Source organism: Ornithodoros turicata, chromosome 2 (genome assembly GCF_037126465.1).
Source record: "Ornithodoros turicata isolate Travis chromosome 2, ASM3712646v1, whole genome shotgun sequence".
In the NCBI taxonomy this organism is placed as follows: domain Eukaryota; kingdom Metazoa; phylum Arthropoda; class Arachnida; order Ixodida; family Argasidae; genus Ornithodoros; species Ornithodoros turicata.
The window spans coordinates 135,824,503-135,843,380 of NC_088202.1; the positions used below are offsets into that span (position 1 = coordinate 135,824,503).

General features: G+C 46.5%; 1 protein-coding gene and 1 long non-coding RNA gene across 3 annotated transcripts in view; one reads left to right on the forward strand and one right to left on the reverse strand.

Annotated features, from left to right (window-relative positions):
- Nucleotides 1-18,878, reverse strand: part of LOC135386178 (uncharacterized protein DDB_G0287625-like) — a 370,446-nt gene that overhangs the window by 325,347 nt on the left and 26,221 nt on the right. The gene's annotated exons all lie outside the window — the stretch shown is intronic.
- The window catches only part of LOC135386179 (uncharacterized), a 200,007-nt gene that overhangs the window by 148,860 nt on the left and 32,269 nt on the right, over nucleotides 1-18,878 (forward strand). The window lies entirely within an intron of this gene.

An 18,878-nucleotide genomic window follows, 5' to 3' on the forward strand; every position in this document is an offset into this window, starting at 1 on the left:
CGCGCTGAAGATCCAGTTGAAGCACAATCCGAGCCAGGCCAAGTCACCGAAGGAGAAATGGACGACTGCGCCTGCGGCGCCTCGTACGACAGGTACGCTATGTGATGCACACAGCCGTGCACTAGATCCTTCCGATCGCTCAACACGTTTAAAAACGAGACCAAAAAGTGAAACACGATACAGAAAGTTGTTACACGCGTTTTATTTGGACATATAAAGACTAGATTCACTCGCAGAAACAACAAAAACATTTTGCCGCTAAACTTAGCGCGCTGAAGTGATCCGGAACGGCAACAGTGGGGTATCTAGTGGCGGCCTTCTTCGTTGCACGCTTTTCCGAAGTGAGTTTGGGGGACCTGGCTTCTTTGGGGCTTCGTTTGTTTGGCTCCATTGCAGATTTGATGGGTTTCTCCAGCGAGCAAACTAGACCTAGCAGCAAATTGATTCTGCTGTTATCAATCCCGGTGTTTTCCCTGGCTTTACGGCAGGGGTAGCTCCCTTTGGAGTCCGGTCAGGACGGACGATCCCTTCCCCTGTTCCAAGGGGAACTTGGGGCGGGTGCCACGGGTGCCTGTCCCAGACAGGGCGCCACATAGCACATCCTAGGAGTTCATAAGAGTGCCAACAAAATGGGAGTCTAAAGAATTTTCGCTGTAGAGCTTTTAAGATGGAAAACATTTACGAACAAAACAAATGGCATGCGTATATATAGTACTTAAATTTCGCGCCTAATTTGTTTTCGCGTGCCTATCATTGTGCGTTCTTTTGTGGACAGTGACTAACAGAAGATAAAAACACAAACTACTGTTTATTAAAGGGGCACTAAAGTGCAAAAAATTCTCTTCGCGATATGAAAGATTTCGTCATCCTGTCAATAATGCAAAAGGGAACTAGGTTCACCCGTTGCGCCGTTTGTAACTAAAACGTGAATAAATGTGCCAATTTGGAGGTTCCTCTTTCCTTGCTCCGAATCGGCGCAAACCGACGTCACCCCCAGCGCATCCAGTTGTCAAAGGAACTATATTGCGGGAACTGCCCCTTCACGCATTTCTTTGTCCAATCAACGCGGTACGAGGGGAGCTCCGACTTGGCTGTGACGCGTAAGGATACACCTCGCCGAGACACATATTCTGTAGTAGCGGTAGCTTTCGCTAATGCCGCCATACAACGTAACAGGAATCAGCGCATGAACGCGACGAAACACACAAATTATAGACAACGCTCGGAAAACAACGAAACTTTACGAAACAGAGGCTACACAGTCACCGCGAGAAGCCCTGCCAACTGCGATCGGAGCAGTATGGATCAGATTGCAGATGGGTGCGCAACAAAAGCTATTGCACTGCTGGGACGGTTATAATAACGTCGTTTTGTGATTATGAAGTCCGCCTCTTATATTGTACGTACCCCAATGCTATTCCAGACAGAAAATGCAGTTTCTAGTGAGACACTTCTTGAAAAGATCCACACGTTATGGAACATTTCGTCGTTACGACGTACCCTTTCGTCAGTTTGACGTGAAACTCTTTATTACGCACACCTCGCAATCAGCGCGCATCGCGAAATAGCGCGTACTCCTTGTTCTTCCTGCATTGCATTGCGATCGAGTGTATTCAAAATAATGAATATTGAGTACCGAATATACCTGATTGCAGTAGCCTTTGAGACCCACAAACGCCAACCCCTCTAAAGCCCCTTTAATGTACAAGCTTTCTCGCAGTAGACTGCATTTCGTCAGGTACAAAGGTGGTAACTTTTGTGCCTGACTAAATGCAGACTACTGCAAGAAAGCTTGTACGTTAATAAACAGTAGTTTCGGTGTTTTTATCTTTTTATCACTTGTGTTGACCGCACGTGACAAAATTTATACATTCCTCGATTGGACAGTGATTCTAAAGGAAGAGGGGTGATTATTGTAGTAGAGTACCGCTTTCCGTGGTTAAGTGACAGCATTTCACTGCCATCCCTTTTGAGCAGACGGGTTTACCGTGATCAGATATTTTTGTATAAGTGTCTACAAAATCGTGTAGATTGTACTAGTGTAATTACGAAGCTAGCTCTCTCCGTCCCAAAGCGCAACACCAGGGCGCTGCGAATGTTCCATGTTTTTGGTAGCTCTACAGAAAAATGTCCCTCATTAAGAATACAGATTTCAAGTAACATTAATTCTGCTTGCGTTGACTTGTTTAATAGTAATATGAGAAGTGTCCAATCAGCTCTTCGCCGCGCATGTGAACTCTGATGTTTGTATAAGTATGGCCAATGCGAGCTGCTCTTTCATTGTGCTGTGAACGTTTAATTTTATTGTATTAATACATTCCTGTGTTGTGTGTTTTTATTGTGTACTGCTGGTAAGGCTTTAGGCTGTTAGTAGACACATATAAATAAATAAATAAATAAATAAATTATCTACGTTTACCATGCCCGAGACGGAAGTTGGCCTCGGGACCGCTCCGACCACCACCATCTGATCACTCAACTACGCTCAAATCACTGCACAACCCTACCATCCGTGTTGTCAGTGTTGTACGTAACGCTGTCACAGTAATCGATACTTTTTTTCGGTATCGGAGTGCGGATCACGATAGTTTTTTAAATCGATATCGGAAAAGTATTTGCCTTGCAAATTTACGGTAACGTGATCTCCGTATCGTTGCAGATACCGATACTTTTTTAGTGTCCCACGCTTTCTTCACCGAACATATTTTTTGCTCTTATTCATCGTCACTGGTCCGCCTAGCGCTCCACAAGGAGTCTGGGGACACGCCTTCGTGCTCCGGAACGGGAATTATACCAAACAAATGTTCAACCTTTTTTCCACGATAGGCAAGCCTGAGCGATGGGCAAGTCACGTAAACAAAACAACAAGACGGTTCAAGATCAGCAAGATCTTTAATCGATAATAACAAACTTAAGAACACGTAGACGGTGCGTGGGAGACAGAGAGAGGGGAGTAGGGAATTGAAGACAAAGTAACCCAAGCAGCACAATGTACTGAAAGTCGAGTGCAATAGGGGTGGACGGGTGGGTGGAAGACCTTGAACATACTCATGACACTCAAGAACATTGATAAAACACATACCATCCACCCCTATTGCACTCGACTTTCAGTACATTTTGCTGCTTGGGAAGTTGAAGGAAGGTCAGAGGAGGCGCCTGAAGGCCTGGTATTTCCATGTTCTCGAAGTTTGTTATTATCGATTAAACGTGTTGCTGGTTTTGAGCCTTCCTAAGGAGCACAATGTACCGAAAGTCGAGTGCAATAGGGGTGGACGGTATGCGTCTTATCGGTGTTCCTTAGTTTCACCAGTTTGTTCAAGGCCTTCCACCTACCCGTCCACCCCTATTGCACTCGACTTTCGGTACATTGTGCTGCTTGGGAATTCATGCTGTGTTGTTTACGTGTCTTGCCCATCGCTCAGGCTTGCCTATCACGGAGTTTATCCACCAGCTAGCCTGCATCTGAGCCAATCTATTCACTTTTTTTTTCTTCGAATCTGGAGGAAATAACCACGGCACACATATACTGTGGTATTGTTAACTTCGGATAGGTTTCCTATGTCATTGGACTCCATGTGTGGACCTGACACTAGCGTACCGGTAATTGTCATATTCACCTCTGTCAGCTGCCGGAGAGACCACGGCCTGCTAGGATGGCAGAAGAAGACTTTGAGAACCAGGTGTTGATAAAAGGTGAGGCAAAGTGTCCGAGCTACATAATAAATATGCTGGCCTTTTACCGCAAAACCGTGTTCTCCCAGTTTGCTAAGCATACAAATGGGGTGTTCACGTAAGCGAGATTGCTATGTTGTATCATTTCCGTATTTCCAACAAAAGTATCGGGCAAAGTATCGCGTTACCTTTTTTCTTTTTCTTTTTTTGTAACGGTAGGGGTACTCCTTTACTTTAAAAAAGAAGTATCGATATCGGCATGTTGATACTATTTACTGAAATAACGAGTGTCGGTATCACGATACCATATTTCGGTAACGGATACAACACTGGCTGCCATGCACTCTGCTTTTTTCTATTTTTTTCTAGTGCCTTTGGGTGGACGTCCCTTACGAATATCGGCACAGACCCACTTAAAGTCGAGTGTGTTCGCTAACTGGCTCGACTCCAGCTTCGTCCTGCCGTACTATCACCATATGTGGACGTCATCCCACCGCACGTGGTTTCAGTTGCATTGTGGTACTCACGCGTGGCGCGAAAAGGTGCGAATCTGGGACTTATTCATTTATTTTTGATTTCGTAGTAGCGCAGCGAAGCAAGTGGGGCTATGAGCGGCGTACAGTTGAAGAGTGGAAGCAGCAGGAAAGAGTGGGGGACGGGGGGGGGGTCAGTATGCAGTCCTGGGCCGACTTCATGGGGCAGTGTGTCGACATCCGTCTGGAAAGTCTACCGTAAAACCCAGGGAAAACGTCGGACAGCACAGCTGGTGGTATAGGATTCGAACCATCTCGCAGCATTCACCACGACCTTGGAGCTATGCCAATAACGAACGCTTTTACCCACACGGTCGTGCTTCAGTCTTGCAACTTAGTGTTCCCCAAAGGAGCAATTGCTTCGGACTGGCAGGATCTAAACGACACGCCAATTTCGTAACGCCGATCTTACACTAATTATCACGGACAGTACAGTCTGTACGCGAACGTTTGCAACAATAAACTCATCTCCAGAAACATTTACGAAGTCCTGAAGTCGAAAGATGCGTATTGTTTCCACAAGGCGACGAAACATCATCTCGAATCTTTCCCTAAATAAGCCGTTTGTGTATGGGAGGAATTATAAACACTACGAATAAGACCATTAATCGACAACTGAGCTTCTAAAAATTGCGATGCTTCGAGACCTTCTTGAACGAGGCTCATCGTAATTGAAGTTTGAGGACATCGTTGAGTTCTCTTCAAACGATTTCTGAAGGAATTCTCTCTTCATATAATGACGGTTAATAAGGAGCACTACGCTAGCGATTTCGGAATGGTTCCAAGGAATTTCCGTGGAACGCAACACAACCAAGTATACTAACGACCAGTGATGGCCACTAGCTACTTCTACAGTAGTTTAACTATAACTACTAACTACTTTGCGATTGAGTAGTTTAACTAGTAGTTCAACTACTTTTCAGGGGAGAGTTAAAACTACTTCTTTAACTACTGCAATGTAGTTTAACTACATCTATAACTACTGAATGTTGTCCATCAACACCAATCCCTTCTAGTGTTCTTGGACACCTAAATATGAATCACAAGCAATGTTAACCTTTGGCTCAAGCTATTGCTACGATCGTCGACTACAAAGCTTGGGGTGGGATTCTTTCTGTGCCTACGCGATAAACTAAGTTGCAGAATTATTTCACAGCAAATGAGGTTTCACTAGACAAGCATTAAAAGTTAGTACACATGCACGACACAATTCCTCTGCACCTCCGTTCTCATCAAACAAGTAGCACAAGGTAAAAGTCGGAAGCACAATCGTGTCGTAAAGCTTGCTGCAAAATCGGAAGTAGTTGGCGTCTTCAGTAACCTAACTACTGTAGTTAACTACTTAAAACAGTAGTTTAACTAGTAGTTGCCACTACATTTCTGCAAGTAGTTGGTAACTACTTTTTAACTACAATCAGGTAGTTTAACTAGAAGTTTAACTACATGTAGTTAACTACTGGCCATCACTGCTAACGACAGCAGATATATGATGCAGTGGTTTACCAAGACCCCCTCCCAACCCCCCCTCCAATGTTTGGCAGACCCCCTATCTTTTTCCTGTGTGTTACTCTTACAATGTAACTGAAGCACCTCCCATTTTTTGCAACCCCACCACCACCCGAGCTTACGGTTCTGAATAAACTGCTGCCATGATGTATTTCACCGCAGGCGTCGTTGTACCTACCCCATTACCATTGCAAGTGGGCTTTCATATGAACTGAATATGGATGCATGCAAGAGCACGTGGCGATCAGGCTCGAAGGTAATATTTTGAAATTCCGTCCTGTTCTGCGTTTAATAAGAGCCTCGCGTGCGCTGAACTCGTCGCATGTAAATGGCGCATTGTGCTGAGTGCTCTGCGTGCATTGCTAAGTGCGCTGCAAAACATTAAAAGCGCGGAAATGTTCTTTTATATATATGTGCATTTCGAACAGGGCACAATGATGCTAAACAGCGGAAACAGGGAACGCCATAAATCCCACCAGAAACATAATTGCATGCGCACGTGGATTTCAGAAGGGAATCAAACCTGAATTACGAGCTGCCGAGAAATGTTGGTTAACTCTCAGCGCAGATTTCCTTTTCTCTTTCATTTCCTTTTATGTCGTCGTATTGGACTATGATGCTCCACGAAGTGAATTGGAGAGAAACATGAAGCTTTGAAATACCGAGCGTTGGTGAAAGGGGCTAAAAACTATGGCACTTTATTTAAATAATGATAATTGGGATACCTATTCGCGGTAGGCGAACTGGGTAAAGTAGCAGAAACAAAGTATTATACGGCAAATCGATGCAGAGAGCATAAAATTGTCGCGAAATCATTGGATCCGAGGACGAACGTACTCTAAAGGCATATGTCACCCTAACAAGACCATTGTCTACGAAGATCCTGTTCAATTAGGCTTCCAAGTGGGGTAGTTGGGATTTCATGATAAAGAACACAACGGCAGCATCAAGACAATGGTGCACAAGGAATTGTGCCACGATTGTGCCGATGTCTTCCTTGTGTGTCTTTGTTGCTTCGTTGTGTTCTGTAGATCCGGAATATCCTGCGCTTCTCTCTTTCTTTCCTTTCTTCTTTTTTTCCCTTCGTTCTTTTTTTCTTTTACAGCGAGAGCTGTGAAGGGCTCAATTTCGTTAAGATCCTCTCCCGTACCGTCGCATCGCCGAAAACCCTTCTCCCCATTGGCGCGAGATGAAGGGAAGAAACGAGAAGACGGCGCGCTATCCAGATTGGTCAGTTCGGAGAGTCACGTTGGCTGTGACGTTGGTGTCACGTGCCTCAGAGAAAAAGTGGCAGCGGCGGTTGCCGGTTCGCAGGTCATGGCTATAGAGTCACTAAATAGGGGTACAGAGTATCGCATTCCTTTTCCACGCCAGAGCCGCCGTTCGGTGTCCTCGATTGGGACGATCGTGTCACGTGGTTTCTACTCCCAAAAACGCTCCGTCCATGTTGAGTGCCCTCCATCCAAAACCGGTTTTGTCGGTTGCGAGCTGGCTCGACTGCGAGCAGTTTTCCGGCGGAGAAGGGGGAGATTGGCGTCCCGTTGCTAGGCGACGCAGCCATGCCGGACCCAAGATGGCGGTCTCGCTCGCCGGCGTGGCTGAGTGTCTCTACTCTGCTCCCTATTTAGTGACTGTAGCGTAACGGTACTGCCTGTGTATGCGCAGGTCAAAAGCGGCATTATGTGTCGTCCTAGGAAGTATACGTACGGAAGAAGGTCTTGCTGCGAACCACAATCGAAAGGGCAATCTATGCACGTAGCGAAAGGCGAGCTCAATTAAGCAGCTCTGGCGCTGTCGTTGATTTGATGCCACTCTAACTTTCATCATATCTGCCAGTTCTGTCTGTCTGTCTCTCTCTCTCTGAAGTGCAAAAAGTGTGAGAATAATGCGTTCGATAACACATTATTGAGAACATAAAACTGTCCATAGCGCGTGCGATGTTCGACCAGGACATATGTGAGAGCACACCGAGACACCTTAGACGTTATAACTTCATACTTCGCAGAAACATAAGAGCTACAGACGTAGGGGTACAAGAGCGGCGAATGTAGTCCGCACATTGAGAGCAGGGCGCACGAGCGCCTGGAAGCCGATTCACATGTTTTATTAACGCGAATATTTCACGTGTTTGCATTAAAAGCACGCAAACATACTCTATGTACGTCATCTCCAACGAGTGTCTCTGCGACTAGGAACTCTTTGAAGCATGTGAGCGCGCTACGCCAATCGCAGACGTACTTATAGATTTGCCGGCGGAGTTGGCCTGTAGGAGATCACTCATCCCGGAGCGTAGTCTCCAAAAGGGTACACGTGGAACACTGGTTCCCCTATTACCAGTGGTACCGCTGAGCGTATACCGCAATCGTTCGTTTGTTGCAGCTCCGAGGTCATGATGAAGACTGGGAGGTGGTGTGTTCGAATCCTACCATCGGCGGTGCTGTGTGAGGTTCTTCGGGAAACTTTCCATGTGGATGTCCCCACCAGGGTTGCGGAGTTGCCACTCCGGAGTTGGAATGATTCCGGAATGATTCCAGATTTATCAGAGCCCGGAATAGAATTGGAATGGCATGGCGGAAACTGTCTTAGGAATAGGGGGGGGGGGATATGTTTAATGCAAATTAAAAAAAAGAGAAGGGAAAGGCTAGCCACGATGCGGGCTTGCTATTCCCTAAAGCTTTCAAGCAAACAAAAGAAGGTACGGGAATGGAATAGGAATGGAAGTAGGCAGTTTTTCGCAGGAATGGAATTGGAATGGAATTACGCCCCGGTGGCTGCTGGGCTAGCCACTACGGTTGTCGGTCCCTTTTCTTTTATTGATGGAATTAACGAAATGGAATGGGGTTGCCAAGCCCATTCCAGGAGTGGGAATTGGCCATACCTTTTCATTCTGAGGAATTCAAAGGAATGGAGTTATCGCAAATCTCCAAAATGGAATTGTAAATCTCCAAATGGAAACGAATGGAATTATCACAAATCTTCATTCCTTGGAATGGAATTGGAATGGAATTGGTGGCCCCATTCCACAACCCTGGTCCCCACATTTTCCCCTGAGGTCGGCCGAGGTCGCGTCTTAACCTCCTGTCTCCCATTACTTCATTCTGTTCTTTCTCCATCTATCCACGTCTCTATACGCCTTTCGTGGCTACAGTTGCTTCGCGCAGCTAACGCAGATAAAAAAAAAGAAAAAAACAGAAAGAGTTTCCCCTATACTCAACACATAACCTTCCCGAAGAGACTTTCCCGAATCACGTTGAATATCATTTTGTCCACATTATATCGGCTTCATATTTGCGGCTGTCGAATCGATACAAATTTCTTCTCCTCCACGCAATAAACTCGCCGTAATGATGATGTTCTTTCCCTTCCCACAATTCCCAATTTCCAATACAGCTACTCGCTCGTACGCCATTTGTGGGCGCCGTTATTCCGCATCGAAAATAGGATCAAGGCGGCTCCGCAATTGGTGGCGAAATAGGCCGGAAGTTAGCGGAGCGAGATGATCGATTTCTGCTAACATCTTCCATCGCTTCAGCAAAGCTTCACCAAAATTCTGGATCAGATGATTTGGGACCGGCTCCCCTTCTTTTTTTTCGTCAGCACAAATAGAAATGGAAGGAAATAAAGAGAAAGGAAGCCCGCGACGTAGAGCATACCAGGACGTGAGGAGCATTTGGAAAGGAGTGGGTTTGGCATGGCGTGCCCACGAGGCATTTAGGATATGCCTTTTGTGTTGCGGAGTGCACTACCGGAAGTGGCGGCAGGGAAAACGCGCAAGTGGAAAAGGGGAAGCGTCTCCATAACGAGATGCACAGGAGGAATGGATGGTTTCGCGTCGGGAAAATAGGGTTTCGTAGACGCCTTCAGTGGAGTGTTAAAATGGGTAGAGGTGGTTTCGCCATAGTGGAAAAAAATGTGGCAGAAGTGAAAAACAAAATAAATAAAAATAAAATAAAATATGTCACCCCTGTCACACGGGCATTTTCGATCCTGCTCGACCGAACCTGCTTGAACCCAATGCAGATCGGATGGTGCTACACGGCCGCTTCCAAGCAGGACCGAACTTTGATCCTGCTTGACTCAAGACAGTTCCCATAACAGGACTGAGAATTTCAAGACGGCTCGACGGCCGCCATTTGCATCCTCGACCCCGGTGAACTGTCATAACTTAAGACGGACATGCGCGCGAAGCTACAAATGATGCTTACATCGGTATACGATAAATTACCACTAATATCGCTGTTATATAGGAAACGCGAAATTAATGAGTCCCGTTTATTCATTTGCACAAGTCAACCATTCAATGCGCATTGAAAGTGGCCGTGTAGTAGCGTCAAAACTCGAGCGTGCTCGGGAAGTTCGATGCAGATCGGATTCGAGAAGGATCGAAATGCCCGTGTGACAGGGGTATAAGTCTACGGCGGGAATCCCACCCACACCTTTTCTGTTGTTGTTGTTGGTGGTGGTGACGAACAGGCTTGCCGTTGTAGACCTCACGTATGTGGGCTGCGTCACGACTGTTGCCAGGATGAGATGATATGGTGTGATAACAGATGAAGGTTATGATGACGGCCGAAATTTAAGATTTAGGGCTGTCACTGCAGAGTTGCCGAGAAGTCCGAGCAGTACTTATAGCCTTTGAGCGAGGCCAGCTTCCTGGAGAAAGTAGACGAGGCTGCGAATTTTGGAGAGATACTCCAGAATTCCTTGAAAGAGCCTTTGGGATGTAAGACATCCTCCACCGTACAGTTCCTGCAATGGCCAAGCTATTTCTCCTGGTCTAAGTGCGATATAACCCACTAATCAAGATGTGCGGGTCCGGTACCCGTATTTTCCTGAACGTCATTTTCGACGGCTGCCACATTTCGATCTTTCATCACTCAAGGCACCTTCAAACAACAACCACTTTATTTTAATGATGATGATTGGAGAGTTTCTCGATACTCTACCAAGGCACCTTCAGGCGTCTGTTCTGTTTGTCAGTTTTTGTGCACCACGCTCTGTGACAACGAAGACGTCGCCATGTTTCTACTCCTGTGACGCATATCGTGTCTGTGACCGCACGGAATTTTCCTTGCTTTCACCGCATTGCAGTTGTTCAGTTTGGTAACCGCGTGGAGGGACATCGGAGAGGCCCGTCGTCACAGGAGAGGCGAGATGAAGTTTCGAAGACCGGTACATTAAGAACAATTTGTAGAACAAAGCGTCAGTGTGACACATGCAATACACACACTACAGAATGACTCAAAATATGCTTAAACGGCTTCACCTAACAGCATTCGGTTCATTAGGCAACGACTTAGTCTTCCTCGATGTGATAATCAGATATAAATATCAATAGATTTGGAATGTGTTTCCTATCAGATGGGCATTGACGGTACAAGTGAAGTGAGAGATTTACCTTTCTTAGAAAAAAAAAAAACTTACAATTCATTCCAACGAACGTACAACTACTCAAATAATCCGCCTGATAAGACAAAATACCAGCAGCGCTCTCCAATGCATGAAAGGTGGCGGCGAGGCCCCCAACAGCCCCCAGCCTCCGGTGCCCCTGACAGCGTGCGATGATTGTACTTGTGTTATAAACTAGTCGCAAGCATCCGTCCTCTCGGTCATGACGCTGATGATGATTATTGAAAGAAAAAAATGGGGATTGTAGCCCTCATCACGAGGGCCGGCTACCCCAGATCACCTGAGGAAAGGAATGCCAGACACATCCACCCACACCCACTGGAGATGTCGCGAAGCGGCGACGAACGCCACAGACAGGGTCATAGCCCGTCTAACAGCTTGGTGTCCCTTAAAAACTGTGTAACGGCTCGCAAAGCTGGCAGTTGAATGCTCGTTGACCATGGGCCCAGCACCTTCTGCACTCCGAAGGGTCGATTGTCAACCCGGCCTAACGCGGCTACAAGTCTGTCACGACACTCAGAGTATCTTGGGCACATAACTATAATATGTTCGACGTCTTCGATTGAGCCACAGACTGGACAATTAGGAGAGTCCGCCTTCCAAAGCCTGTACAGGAGTCTTGCACTGTATGGTACATTGAGCCGGAGCCTGTGAAACAATGACGTAAGCTGCCGCGGCATGGATGTTGGGAGGACCAGGGCTAGTTCGGGGTCAACCCGGTGCAGAAGGGAAGATCCAGCCTCGCCACAAAACCATTGATCTTTTGACAGCTTATGGCTCAGAGACTTTAAGGCACTCTTGGCGTCCGCCTTCGTGAAGTAAACACTGCGGAATGTACTCATCGGTCATCATTAACTCCACCCTACTCATTAACCGCACAAGAACAGAAACACTCATTAACTTTCGCTTTATCTTGCCATTTTGGCGAGAGGAATTCTTTGCCAACCTTAATCTATTCCCGTTACATCTACTTCCACTCCAGATAACGCACGTACGCACGCATGCATGCATGTTGTAACGACATATCATACTAAGCACTTTGCCTCATTTTAGTACGTATCATCTTCGTTCTCTCTTTATGCGATCTCCACCATCATTCCGTTCCCAACAATCCTCGCGAAAGCAGAAGCAAGCATTGTAAAGAAGCCCGCAATGCTCTCTTTCTCCCGAAGAGAAAACTTTTTCGCGGCGCACATTTCGACCGTCAAGCTCTCTTATTTTCTTCCCTGGAGATTTTCCGTGCAAGAAGCCACCGTGCTGGAGGACCGGTACAATTCGTTTCCTTCATGCCCTTGTGTTTCTGTGGTTCCCCCGCGAAGCAACGGCTGACAGGTTTACGGCGGGACTATACGGCATGCCCCTTTCAACACTTCCATTCGTTGGCTGCGGACGGCACGACAACCAGTCGTCCTCATGATTCGGTTTTGCTTGGCTTCTGCTCTGTTTATTGATATTCTCTGTCTTCCTGACAAGACGGCTGACATTCTTCCCGAGTATCACATGACGTGTGCAACCATCTGCATTCGTCCGCTGACGGGTCTCGAAATAGAGCTCCTGGTTCTCGCGACCGTTGCTCGCTTGCCGTAAATATAGAACGGGTGGGTGGCCGTTTCATATCCGTCGTATTGAGAGTATAGTGTCCGGTCGGCTGTTATTATCGGGTATACTTTTCTGCTTTCCAGTGCGTGTATTTTTTATTTTTTATTTGTCGTAGTCGATGTCTTTCCCGGCCTCTGTTGTGTTGAGTAGAGGGACACGTCTTTGGACTTCTGGGAAGATCCCTGAATGTAATATCCTGCGCTATTTCAGTCCATCTCTTCGCGATGTAACCAGTCTAAGGTATAGTGTCAACAGGGAAGTATATCTCCGCGAGCTTCCTCTTACATAAAGGTACACGGTACTCGTGTTGTAATGGCGCATTCGTGTGCGTTGTGATTCTTGTGCAGGAACCAAACTTTACAAGCAGCTTTATGGTTATTTAAGGAATCATCATATTCGCAGTTAAGTACTTTAATAAACTACGCCGACTTGATGATCAAAATAAATTTACTAACATATTTCAGCTTCAATTTCTCGTTTAAACTTCGCGCCACCTTTTGGCATACGAAGCAACTTAACAATAAAGAAACACGGAGTAGCGAACACCGATTGATATTACTCGCAACAGAGAAAAATCGACATACATTTTGCCACGGAACGTCAGCTGCAACCCTGGCCAACGTTAACGCTCTACTTCAGAGGACGAAATGACACACCGATCGACCTGCCAATGCTGATAAACACGCTAAACTTTCTCTCCCAATAAATATTCAACCTCTGCACCGGCGTCGTATTGGCTTATCACCGCACGAGTTCGTTTTCCGATAACCATGCAGGCAGACACATCGGGTTACGAAATATTACTGCTATGCAACACAGCCCTTCATCCCGGAAGCGATGCAGGGCTGTCTCTCGTCAAAATGCAATTATCATCTACCGAAGGCCAACGCAATTGTGTCCTCTGACAGCGCGTCGACGTATCCTATCTCCCCGGAGCTATGTGCATTTCGATCGCAGCCGGATTACAGGCGAGAGTTTTACGTCTACCCTATTAAACGTAACGCTTAGCTACGCTTAGTTGTGCGGCGGCGAAAAGAACAATGACAAAAAGCGAACACAATACAAGTGCCATTGTTCCTTTCGCCGCTGCACCACGAAGTACGCACCAACCGGCCCTCCTGATACTTCATACTTAGCTGCGCACTACGTAAATTTCTAGCAGATGCAGTCTGAAGAAGTTGATGAGTGTGGAACGCAGCATCTAAGGCTTGGCGTCAAAATGGCGGCTCTGAAGTGTTCGTTTCTGCAAAGCGTGGCTCTGCCCTACAAAGAGGGGGCTATAGTATTTAGGTAACCAAGTCTCCCATGGGCCAACAAAAAGACACAAAACAGAATGATAACTAAGAAAAGAAAGATGCTGAAAGCGCACAATGCGGTTCGACCCCTGGAGTGAAAACAAATATTTCATTAACTCACGACCGTCATCATCCATCCGTTATCATATAATATCATTTCATCCTGGCTACAGCCGTGACGCTGCCCACATAGTGAGGCCAACAACGGCAAGCTGGTCTCCTCACCACCACCACCACCACCACCACCTTTAAAACAAAACTTCACCACATAAGACACTCGTAGCCAACCATCCTTCCCAATGGCATCGTGGTGACTCTCTAATGATTTGTTGAAAACGGGAGGAGGATGACCTTTGTGACTTTGCATTTTTGTTAACGGTCTCAAAAAAGGCGTAGGCCTTGCTCTCTCCTTACTGTTACTTCCCTTCTACTCTTTTGTTCATCTCTACACAAATCAAGCGTGATATCACTCTGTGGCTGGCTTTGACTCTATTATGCGGTCCTGTTTTAAGAGCATAGCGCCAACAGACAGCGTGCGAAAGAAGACTAAAACAAAAATAAAGATTTGTGGTGGTGGTGGTTGGTGGTAAAATAACAAGGGGAGGTTGAATTCGCGCAAGCGAATTCTGCTACCCCCCCGCCAAAAAAAAAAAGAAAGAAAGACGGTAGACCCCAAAGCAGAAAAGAAAAAAGAAAGGAAACGGTACGATTGCACCACAGATTTGATAAAGATTTGTGTGCCGTACACAAAGTATACAATACTTGGTCATCTGCATGCGCCATAGTCCACCTTCGTGGTCATTGCCAGTCACAGTGTAAGGAACGAAAGCACCAGTACACGTAGCATGATTTGGATGGTATAAGACTCCAAGAAGAACAACAACAATGATGACGATGGCATGAGATGTTCCACCGCAGGGGTGCAGTACCCTGCTTCATTACATCTGAGACATTACACGAGTGATATGAGAATAAAGTGAAATGTGTTCGCAGAACAATCCTAGTGGTCATGGGGTGAGTGAGAAAGAAAATAGCGCCTTATTTTTTTTTTCTTGAAACCAAACCTATACAACCAAAATAGCGCCAAGAGGGGCACCAAGGGTAATTTCAAAGCACAGAGTAATACTAGAGCATCTGGAGCAAACCGGTGGTCGTCAGGAATATTCGTAGAATTGCTGTGGTAATTAGACTTATTATTTGGTGCTGACTACGGAGTTGGCACTGGTACCACACTTCACCAACACCGGTAAACCTCACCCGCTCGATGGGGTGTCGCGACTCGGTTCACCAGCACTTGTATACTTGTGCCGCGCGGTCAAGAAAATGACATTATATGCATGCTGTGTGGGGTAAGTTTTAATGTCATTCGTTCGGTGGCACACGCATAGTTGTTATGGCATTTACCTTAAAGCCATTTTCTGCTTAAGGAGTTCGCCACAACTGATTCGCCCATGTAATATCTGCCCTCGCTCCCATTGTTTATTTAGAGTAACAGGTTTAGTTTGCGTAAACCCACTTCCTACTGTGCTACGCAAGATTGAAAAGAATTCAAGAAAGAATCAACATTGGGGTTGTTGAGAATTGGCACCGGCGAAGCCAAACGGCGCGCTCGACGCCGCCAAGGGTATAGAAGCAACTTTGGTGTGTGTGTGTGTGTGAGTTGCACTTTGTGTTGAAAGTACCTGCTATTAAAACAATAACATAACAGTAAACACAACATTATTTCAATGGGAAATGATCAAGTGAGCTTTCAATGTGTAGAGTCCGTTTCGTTCTTTAAAAGTTGACATCACATACATACAGGGTGTCTTTTCCTTTCTTTCTTTTTTTTTTTCGATACAGATTTTTCATAAAAAAACTATACGGGCAATAGACATCCTGTTTTCACTTCTATCATCTCTGGACCGGCCGACGTTCTTGGCCATGTGTTGCTCAATCGCCGAATGACTAATTACCTAAAAATCGTTTATTAACTTTTTAATTATTACAGCTACGAAGTTGTCCCAATGAGAACATATGTTCCTTTCGGTCACCTGATATGGTAGTCGTTTTCACAACAAAAATCCGTTCGATAGATCGTCCGCAAAAAATTCGTGAAGGAACACCGTTTTTTTTTCTTTATTTTGTTCATTGCGCATCTTCGGAGACGCGTCTTTCCTTCACCCCCAATGTGAGAAGGTGAAGGAGCACAGTGCCGCCTCATGCGTCGAAGATGAGCTTTAACTTGCGGAGAGAAAACAAATGTATGGGGTGACACGTTATCGGAACTGCCCTTATCTTGGGTTGCATTTTCTGTTTTCTTTTGATGTTTTTCCAGGACGCAAGAGGCGATAGTGTGCTCTTTCACCCTCTCACATTGGGGGTGCAGGAATAAAGAAAAAAATGGTGTTCCTTCACGAATTTTTTTTTTGCGGACGATCTATCGAACGGACTTTTGTTTCAGCATCAGCTTGTCGGTGTTTAATGACATTAAAAGGGAACGTGTGGCACGTACTTCGTAAATAATGAGATTCGAAACTTGAATGACAGTACAGTCAAACTCCTTTATAGCGAACACCTTTTTAACGAAAATACCACTACAGCAAATTTTTTTGCGGTCCCGCTGGAGCCCTATAGGTCCAATAATGGACATCCTTTTTAAAGAAAATACCTTTACTGCAAATTTTTTTTGCTGTCCCCTGAGTTTCGTTGTAAAGGAGTTTGACTGTATACGATAATCTCATATTTTGTGTCCGTTTGAGTATGGAGTAGGTAGCCATTCGGCGTATAGCTGCACAGACAAGCCGCCTGGCACCTCCGGCATGGCCGAGCGGGTTAAGGCGTCTCACTCGTTGGTGGTTAGCCAAGGTCGTGCTGAAGACTGTGAGGCGGTGGGTTCGAACCTTACCACCGGCTGTGCTGTCTGAGGATATCCCCAGGTTTTCCGAAGACTTTCCAGACGAATGCCGGCACAGTTACCCCTGAAGTCACCCCAGAACGCATACTAATCCCCCACTCCTTCCTGCTGTCCTCTCTCCATCTGTCCACATCTGTACGCCGCTCATAGCCGCAGTTGTCACGCGGCGCTAACACGGAATAAAAGAAAAACTGGTAACGTAGGAGGCCTGTATTTGAAATCGTTTGCGGCGATTGGCAGACGACGTCCTGACGTAATGTGCCCAGGTGGTGAAGGAGAGAGAGAAGGCATCAAGCGAACCTTTCTTATCTAGACCTGCGGCATTGGTATATACGTCGTTATTGGTATATAAGTCAAACTTGTCACTTCAGGTCACATTTCCTCGGTTCAAACTATACGCGCGCTGGAGCACGAGGCCAAGCTCGGTCTCACCTGATCTCCTGCGATTGCAGATCACTGGGATCCAAGCTACAACAGCGCTAATAAGATCGTCTGGGGAGAAGGCGATCCATAACAACCTCGCTAAGCAGGGACGGAGGCCGCGTCACTGGCATTAATTAAAGGGTCTGCGCGTTACCCGGGGGCCAGAATTTTATGAAGGGAACAAACTCGCGTTTACGACCTTTGAACAGGTAGGAAGCGTCTTTGATTCTCCAGTTCCTGAATGTCGTTCCTGCTACGTGAAGAAGGAGAAAAAAAATAATAAAGGAAGTTTTACGTATAGTCTCTCACGGAAGAAACTTTATTCGATCTAGACAGAGCTCTTAGCTCGAGAGATCGGGGCTAGCAGAACTCGGAAAAAGGATAACGTTGCGTGGTAACGTTGCACGTTGCATGTTCGTGCCCCTTTTATTTTGCAAACGTGCCGTGAGAGGAACACACCTCATGGGCAACGAGGATCTTTCGGAGAAGCAAGGACTAACGTCGTAGTCACACCACAGTTTCCGATCTTCTGTAGTGACAAGGATGATTAAATTGACTGTCTTTTCCCGTCCGTGTTGCGTTTACGTCAACATCACGTCTCTCACATCACAGTGCGCGCGGCATTAAAAGGATTGGGACACTGCGATATAAATGGTTAGGCACTGCATGCACGCCAGAGTATTGAAGAAATAATTATTTTTTTAGGTGCCGTACTTGGAGAGATCCCACCCCTCGGACACACGTAACCGTAATGCTCTGACGTGAGAGGAGCGAAATCTACGGCAGTTCCCATTGGTGTACATAAGCACGTGACTTCTCCCGCGTAGCCTCACTGGGGGAAACAACTGCAGTTACGTGAGAGCCGGGTGGATTTCGATATTCGCGACGCCGGTTTTCAGCGCACTTATTACCCCGTTTCTATAGGACTTGAAACGCAGGTGCAGATGCACCATCCGCGGGTGAAGGCGGATAACCGCGGATATCCGCAAAATACTTGCGGATTCGGATGAAAATTTAGCACTTCCTGCGGTGTGCGGATCGGATGCGGATGGCTCGAGGTCGGATGCGGATCGGACGCACATGTGAAAGCGGCGGATCGGTAGCGGGTCGGATGCTGATATACCGTGTGCTGTAATTTTTCGACCTGCAATTCATTTGTATTGCGCGCCGACAGCGAGCGCATGCTCGGGTTCACCTTTGACCATGCACGGCCAAGACGGGAGAGGAGGCATTCTGGCATCTCGAACCACGCGAGCACCGGCGAGGTAGCGTTCCACGCGTTGCTGAAGTCTCTCCATATCGCGTTTGTTGAAAGGTTTACCTTTGCTTGTCGTCGTGAGTACTTCCGTGGCAGCATGGAAGCATCCGAAATATATACCAACATATGCTTCCTGCGGTCTCTACGCGTCCTTCGAAACGTGCGAATTTTGCGGATCGGATGCGGATGGGGCGTCTTGCTCAGCGGATGGGATGCGGATGTAAAGTGTTGTGTATGCTGCGGATGCGGGTCGGATGCAGATGCCCAAAATCTCATCTAGCGCATCG